The sequence below is a fragment of the Amphiura filiformis genome, chromosome 3 (genome assembly GCF_039555335.1).
Source record: "Amphiura filiformis chromosome 3, Afil_fr2py, whole genome shotgun sequence".
Taxonomy (NCBI): domain Eukaryota; kingdom Metazoa; phylum Echinodermata; class Ophiuroidea; order Amphilepidida; family Amphiuridae; genus Amphiura; species Amphiura filiformis.
Window position 1 is genome coordinate 80,826,320 of NC_092630.1, and position 8,928 is coordinate 80,835,247.

The following is an 8,928-nucleotide window of genomic DNA, read 5'->3' on the forward strand; positions in this document are numbered from 1 at the left end:
ACGGATGGTTTGTGCCTTTGAGCAGGACATGATTTGTTCAGTCTAATTTGTTATATTTACTCCGTTAGTCTGGTATCAACAATATCACAAATCAAGATGGCATAAGAAGCACTAACGACAGTACCGTCGCTTAGTAAGCGGCTGTTTGGACTGGATTAGTATCTTTTACAGTGATTTAAAATCTTTATTATTATTGCATATACTGATACTATCAAAGTCGGCAAAATGATTGATTTTATGTATTTAGGTTTAAAGATCACTCGTGGAAGACAAAGATATAAATACTTATTCTCACATCGGATTCATATTAGTTTATTAGTTTTGATTGAATTCTATAGGGATTTTAATTTCTCCAAATTATCACTACTGTTATTTAAAAGTGGCAGATGCTTGACTTTGGGATTAAAATCCCTAAGTAAATAAAACCCTAATAAGAATTTAAACGCTAATCCTTTCTTTTTTCTTCACAGATGTGTAGTTTCAATTGGATTTCAAACTTAAAGTAACATATGCCAACATTTGTTTAATCAAGAACAACTTAGAGGCAAGAGCGTATTGATTGAATTAATTGTTAAGTTTTGCAGATTTGGCACGGTTGCATTTGAAACAACAAGTCCCATTTTCCTCTGCAAACAAACAAATATACAAACAAACACACCAACAAACACACGAACAAACAACAAATATAACACATATAAACTAATTATTGCTAAAGAATAGCAGTGTCAACATGGTCAATAACAGACAAGACCAGTACACACATTATGTACTCTTATACACTCTGTTCAATTTACTGGCAGTCATGTTTAATTTATTAAACTTGCTCTTCATGGCATTAGCCTCTATATAAATTAGTTACTCATCACATTAGTGTGTGGTGTCGGTGTGGGTGTGTTGGAGGTGGTATGGGGTGCACACCCTTGAAAGAGAGGGTATTTTTGAAGATAAGAAATAAATTGAAGATTTCTTTCGGCAAGCAAATGGAATTCCAATCACCATTGAAAGGTTGGAAAGTTAGTCAAACTTGTTAGAAATATAAAGGAATTCTAAACAATGTCAAAATTAGAATTTCAATTTTTGACTCAGATAGGTGGACAATTCTATAATTCTGAATAACTTTCAAAACCTGGATTTCCCGTGATTATGATTGTGAACAATTATTAAATGTCTGATTCTTTTATATTTAGTTTATTTTCTGTTAAAAGCCAATTAGGTTGAGGTTAGATCTTAAAAATAACACCCAAACAAACAAACAAAAACAACAACAACAACAACGTTACCAACGTGAAAAACACCCTTAAGTTTATAACTATTATTATATTCTTTGTGTCTTCATCCTTTTTAAAAAGTCCCATTTCTGAAACTCTATAGCTGCATTAAAATACGTTTTACCATTCAGATTTTTGCTTTGACGGGTTTTTTCTGTCGAATGTATTATCCTAATTTAATATTGGCATCATCGCTTAATACAATGACCCATGCAAACCATAGACCCTAGAAACAACTATGAGAGGAAATGTGAATGTTTATTTTCCAGTATGAATGTTTACTTATTATATGCATAATTAACTCATTTTGATGTAATATTTTCCCCAAACGGTTCGTTGTTGCCTGCGGACGTTACCGATCGTGGGCCATAACTGTAAGTAAAATAATGCAAATCCCTTATTTTTTAAAGTGAGCTTTCCGAAAATGGAAGCAACTTTGAATAAGAATGAGAACACAAAGAATAATATTTTCAACTTTGGAGGTTTCTTTACGTTTGTAACGTTTTTGTTGGATTTCTTACTTTTAGTTACAAGCCTCTGAATTTGGAATAGAGGTTCAACTTTTGTTTGAAGTTACTGTTTTGGAACCTGGATATCTTTTTGAAGGCTATAAACAATGAAACGTCCAATCTTAAACTAAGACCAATTTCAGAAATAGCCACCGAAATCAACAACAATGGAGTCAAATTCTAATCACAAAATAATGTGCATTAAATTTCAACACTCAACAAAACCGTAGGCGTAGAGACAACGGCATTCCGGGATATGGTAAGACTGCGTTGATGTCACATTTGACTATAATGTATATCCATACACCTTCTTCGAGTCAGTAATTTAGATATTGTTTTTTTATTGCATATAAACATAATAATGATAAGTATATAAAAGTATACATTTTCAGAAAGGAAATGACGCAATGAGAATTCAACTAGCATAACAGATTCCTACAAAAATGAGCAGTTTTTGAGAAAATCACAAAATTTGATTTACTTTACTGACTCGAGGAAGGCATATGGACTAAATGTCCGTAAAACTACATTGATGTCACATTTAACTATTAGTCCATACACCTTCTTCGAGTCAGTAATTTAGATATTGTTTTTTTTTTATTGCATATAAACATAACAATGATAAGTATATAAAAGTATACATTTTCAGAAAGGAAATGACGCAAGGAATTCAACTAGCATAATAGATTCCTACAAAAATGAGCAGTTTTTGAGAAAATCACACAATTTGATTTTACTTTACTGATTCGAGGAAGGCATATGACTATAGACATCATACCATGATATTAGTGCACAATATTCATTCATCTATGAATGGCTATAATCCGACAATGCACTGTCTGTTGTGTATGTGTGTGTATTTGCTTTTCAATATTGCAACAAAAATATAGGCGTAAAGAGACAACGGTATTCCGGGATATGGTAAGACTGCGTTGATGTCACATTTGACTATATCTTTAGTTATTACCAGTCACACGATGTCCATGCATGTTGGGCGTGGAGGGTGAACGAGGCGTGTGTGTGGTATGTATTTAAATATTGCAACAAAAATGTAAGCCTAAAGAAACAACAGTATGTTGTTGTTTACCTGATATTAAATGATTGGTAGTATGTGGTGCCAACGGACGTAAGCGTTGCTTGCATGTCCTATGATCGGTAGTAGGGTCATTCTTCGGTAAGGTGCCTAATTGCAGTCCCGCCACTTTCAGGAGTCATAACTAAAATACGAAACATGATTTCGAATTTTATTTTTGCAATTTTTAGTATTGACGTTCCTTTTATATCTTAAATATCAAAATATTAAAAGAAGTTCTTATTTTCGGAAAATTGCTATACAATGTCACTTCCCCAAACCCCCATACTTTGCAGAAAACATTTGATGCTGACTTTTAGTGGATAACTAGCATCGTAAAATCTGAATGACAAGTTATTTATTGTATGTTGTAGAAAAAGTTATTGTAACAGATCATTCATAACGCAAGAAAAATGATTTCACCGTATATTTCTAAAATGTCCTGCCCTGTCTGCGTCATCTATCACGATTTAGAAGTACTAATTTTGTAAGGTCATATATTTGACCCAGAGAGAACAAGTCAATATGCAATAAATTCATTTAGACATTTTCCCTCATGTTGGCGCAATAAATTCATCAAAACTATAACCATTTCTTCACTAATACGGGTGGGTACCTTTATTAAACATCATCTCCGAACGCTTCTGACATGTCTGATGCCTAAAATGTTCCCATTATTCATTTTCCTTTTTTTTTAAATTACAACAGTTGTACGTTTATTTCTATTCACCTCCTTTATTGACCATGTGTATCTTATAGTTTTAGGATCGTAAGTTTGTTCATTTTGTAATATATATAGCATCACGTCGTATCCGTCACAATTTTGCGACGGATATGACGTTCGGAGATGATTTTACTATGAGAGAATCATTTCCGTCACATGACGGAGATGATACAGCAAAAAAATACAGCAAATAAAGATTGAGCCAAACACTTTTTACTACACTGGAGACATATCTCTTTCTTAATCTGTAAATTAATTAACAGAAAAATCATTTTGAAATGTCTTTTTTCCAAACCTTCAAATATGCACCTTACCGAAGAATGACCCAGTAACAAGCAGTATGTGTTGCCAACGGACGTAAGCGTTACTTGTCCTATTGTTCCGAATTGAAAGGTGACATATTGTTTTTAAAACAATATAATAGGTTATAAATGGACTTCTACTTTGTTGTGTTTGGGGTAATAAAATCTAAGGTCCCACTTTTTCGTATATAGTTGGTTGCCCTGTGTTGTTATACGATTAGGGTTTTTATCATTGGGTGGTGCTTAGCACAAACATAACACATTGGGATGCAAAGTGTGTTGCTACATAGGCTAACGCAATATGCATATGGTATACAAATCATTCAGTATAATTGAATTTTACCTCCGATGGCACTTTAACACACACAATGTGTTGTGCTATCTACTCCTGAAAGCAAAAGTGTGTGCAACGTACTATTAAAATAATAGCTATACACTGCATAGTGCAACATTCGTACAAGTATGCCAATCAATATATTTAATACACACCACAGCATAGTATATTATACATTGTGTCTATCTATCCCTGATGGCGCACATAATAAACTACCTACCAAGTCTGATTTTGAAATAAATTATATAGCTCTAAATCACTTGAACTGAATACATTACCAAATGATCCCACAAGTAAAGTAAGCAAAACGCCGATATATACCCATTTGATAATGTAAGAGATCAATGCAAATCAACAGTTGATAATTTGAATTTAAATTACATCTTTCACATATCGTATTATATGTTGATGCCTTTGTAGAAGGCGTACATATTAACAAGAAATTGCGCTATACATTGATCAATACTGTATTATAGTCAAGCTTTGAATAATATCATACAAGATTTCAAATTACCAAATTGACTTCGTAAACATTGCATGACAATTATAAGCATCAAATCTCTACATTGTGCTATCTTGTCATGCATATTATAAAGAAAACAAGCTCAAGATGAATCCCTTGTTAGCTTTTACTTTCCCTTTGTTGATGGATATAGAACAAGGAAGCCATAAATCCATCGCCTTTGGCTTGTTATTCAAATGCACAACTTCTCACTATGCAGTAATCTTCTTCAGATAACTTTATTTCTTGCTATGACATGCAGCAAACGTGCGCCATCAAGAGCAATCTACAGTTGCAGTCAACTTATTTTGTGAGTATAAGTCGACAAAATATTGTTGTTAAAGTAGTGTATTGAAGGGCGTTATGTAAAAAGTGAGCGACACGTGTAAAGTTACGTTGAAGTGTACCGGTAACTTTTACACCAGGGAAAGTACTTCACCTTCAGGTAAGGGCGTACAGCAATAAACTGCATCACAAAAAGGCTATACCAATTAACAGGCGCAAAGAGGGGGGGGGGGCAGGGGGCACGTGCCCCCACTTTTGTTGGTCATTCGGGGAAATTCGGGGAAAAACGCTAAAACCGCACCTTACACATATCAGACTCCTTTCGGGGGAACTGAACAAATGCCCCCCCACTTTCAATGTGCTGCGCACGCCACTGCCAATTAATGACTTGTTGTCTACATTTGCAAGCTCATGTGGCTAATTCCTAATAATGATTATGTGTAAAAATGCATTTCAAGCAATAATAGGCCTATACCAAACCAAAGGGGGGGGGGCGTTGGCACAACAATTTAACCCTAAGCATCCGCGCAAAAATATGTTTTAGTATCATCATTGCGCATGAACATTAATCGATGATGACAGAATTATGCCACCTTGTAGAGCATTGTATGCCATACTGGACTCTTGCTATAGCTTGGTGTATTACTGTGTGTGCTGCATTGCCACAGGGACACCTGCAGGCAAAGCTCAAGAGATCCCACGTCTTCTATACACAAGACCTCTAACATACACAAATCGTTTGCAAAAGCTGATGAAAATGGGATTCACTCCGGCCTTAGTTTGTAAAAATTACTTCATCCGCAATCGTAATCGGTTGTTCTATGTAAAGGCACCCTAATCACGCGAAAAAGAGAAAACGACGAAAATATATGAATGAATATGAGGGGTTGGAATCCGCGTGAAACAGCTCGACGCAGACTTGATCATCCCGGGAGTAAATGTTGGACCAATTTCATCTTGGGGCGAGGATTGCAACCAGATCAAAGACACACGATGGCGGAGTGCAACAACATGAAGAAATTCAGTAAATTATTTTCCAATTTTGACAAGTAAATCGGTGGATCAATGTTCGTAGGCGAGAGCAGGCGCGTTAAATGCTTTGCTTCAAGCAAGGTTGGCTGATTGACAAATCGGCAACTTTCCATTTTGTTACATGAACACAAAGAAGCGACATTTTTAAAGTGTGCATGATGACCTCTAATCCAATTTTTGCATAGATTCATAGTCCTCTGTTAGTTTTAGATCAACTTTGTATATTATACGTCTATCTATCAAAACAATAGATGGACGCATCGGTAATTGTGGGATACTACAAGTTAAAAGTACTTTTTGGATGTGTGGCATATGTCCGATAGTTTTAGTCAAGAGAGAGAGAGAGAGAGAGAGACCGAGGCCGACTTTTTGACCCATTTGAATTTATTAAACCACATACCGACAAATTGACAAATAGAAAGTAAGATAAAAACAATTGACTTCTATTTTGAATTCAGTTGCTTATTCAAAAGTTATCAGGAGAAAATATCTTCTTTTCTAAGGAATCTCATAAAAATGCATTTGCAAAGTGAAAGTCATAAATCGACCTGAAAGTATCGCAAACATTTGCGAATCACCCCGCGGTAAGAGTTAACGTTATCTAGAAGTCGTTGAAGTAACTTGCATCCTTCCTGTTCGATAGACATTCAAGTACTTGATAGTGACTGGTATTCTACATAATGGTTCCCCCTTATGGCGAACACACCTGTAAGAAACTTTTTGCCTAGCTCACTCACTCGTCAAGATTTCAAATGTACTTTTAGCATGCACTCAAGCAAGTAAGTCAATTCAATTCTACCTCAAGGAAAATTCACTCTACTATTCACAATATTTTTTGTGAAACTTCTTATTCCATTTTACACGTAATAGATGGGCGGGCGGGTGTCTCTAAGATGGTGCTGATAAATAATACACGAACAAGAGGACAGATCGGAAAATAAATAAGTACAAGAAATGGCAATTACGTTATCTGCGTCTCTTGTGATTTCACTCATATTTATTTTAAGATGCGGCATAAAATCATTTAACACGAAATTTATCATCGGTTGTCAATTTTTTATAGGACAATTGTTGGAGGAAGTAGGCCTCTTGCACCAATAAATGATTAAGCCTGAACGAGATAATGCTAGCAACTCGTCCTAGTTACGTTTTAATCAATCTAATGAAAAACAGGAACGATATCGACGTGAAAATTTAGCAGGAACAAAAAGCGAAGATAACTAAAGGTTGACGAAGTTAAACAAGGGCAGTAAGAAGACAACTGCCATGGATTACATTCCCAACACGCTTGTAAACAGCAAATGTCAGCCGTAAATGCGGATGCTACTCCACTCGTTATCGATGTTGACAGCTTTGCTAAAATGTTGTCACGAACCGCCCAAATACCCAGCGCGGGGTATACCGTCTGTATGAGTACAGTTTGCCATATCAATGAAGTCGCGTGCTTTTTGCCCGAGTGTTAGCTAGCTTAGTAATCTTGCACGCGTTTTACTCCACCCACAAGTAGATGGCTTTTTACTAGTAAACTCACAGCAAACCTATGGCTAAAAAGCACTCTCCACTAACAGGGAAAGGAAATTGGCCCCTTTAAACACCAAATCAGTGTATATATCTTCTCAACTGTAATGTGAGGGTTAATACTCGGTGTGATCTAAAGTAAGATTGTAGCATCTTTAAAAGCTACTTAGTATGGTTTAAATAGAAAACGACAAACAACGTTTGCACTTTTCTGATTCACATTATTTATTGTACCAATATTGGTCACGTTGTGGCATTGTAAAGAATACTGGAGTGTCCGATTTGTGCGAGTGGGGTGTGAGAGGATTGTGAGTGGGGTGTGTTGGTGATGCTAGTGCGTTTGTGGTGTATATGTCTTTATGTGTCTGTGAAGGGAGTCTGTGAGGGGGTTGCATCGTGTTAGAGTGTATAGTGCTACCCAGCAAACAATGGTAAAAACGGAAAAACAACATTTTCTGAACATTTCCATAAGTTATATTTTGGCTTTGGTTTAGGTAAAAACGTTTTAATAACATTAAAATGTCATTATTGTGTAAAGAAGTCATGATAACGTTTTAAAACGTTATGTGAAAACACACTATGGTGCAATATTTTTAAATGTTTTCAAAAATGTTTTGTAAATATTTTTAACACATTCGAAATATTGTGAGAGTCCACACTTAAATATCATTATATTCCAAATATTTGAAAAACAGCATTGTTACAGAAATATTCTTAAAATGTTTTTAAACCTTTGGGGGGATGGGGGTAACATTTAAATGTCGGGTTATATAAAGGTCATGAAAACGTTTTTAAAACGTTATTGAAAATATATTGAGTATAATTCGGCAAACATTTTTCGCAAAATATTTTTCAATGTAAAGTAACATTCTGTTTAGAATGTTTTGTATCAAGTTTTCAAGAATGTTTTTGGAATGTTATTAAAACGTTTTATACCCTTAATAAAACGGGGTTGTACATTTAAACGGAATTTTCTAGTAAGGAACATAGTAAACCGTGAGCAGTAGATAATCAAAAAATGTTTTTTAAATTTATGAATAACGTTTTATACTCTTAATATACCCTTTATATAACCTACATTTAAACGTTTTCGTATTGCTGACAACCTTTAATAACCTTTACATCGCGAATGATGTCGAAAAATTTTTGTGTTTGACTATAAGGTATAAACAATGGTATTCCGGAAACGGAAAAACAATTAACCATTATTCTGACATTCGTCCATTGATTAATCCGCAATGCGAAAAAGTGTCATTGTGGAAGTGGTGTGGCTGTGCGGGGTGTAGGGTGTTTGTGAGGGTGCACGTGGGGTGGGTGAATGTATGTGTGTTTCTATATAAGTTTAATTACATTCGATCAGTGAGAGCACTATACAATGGTAT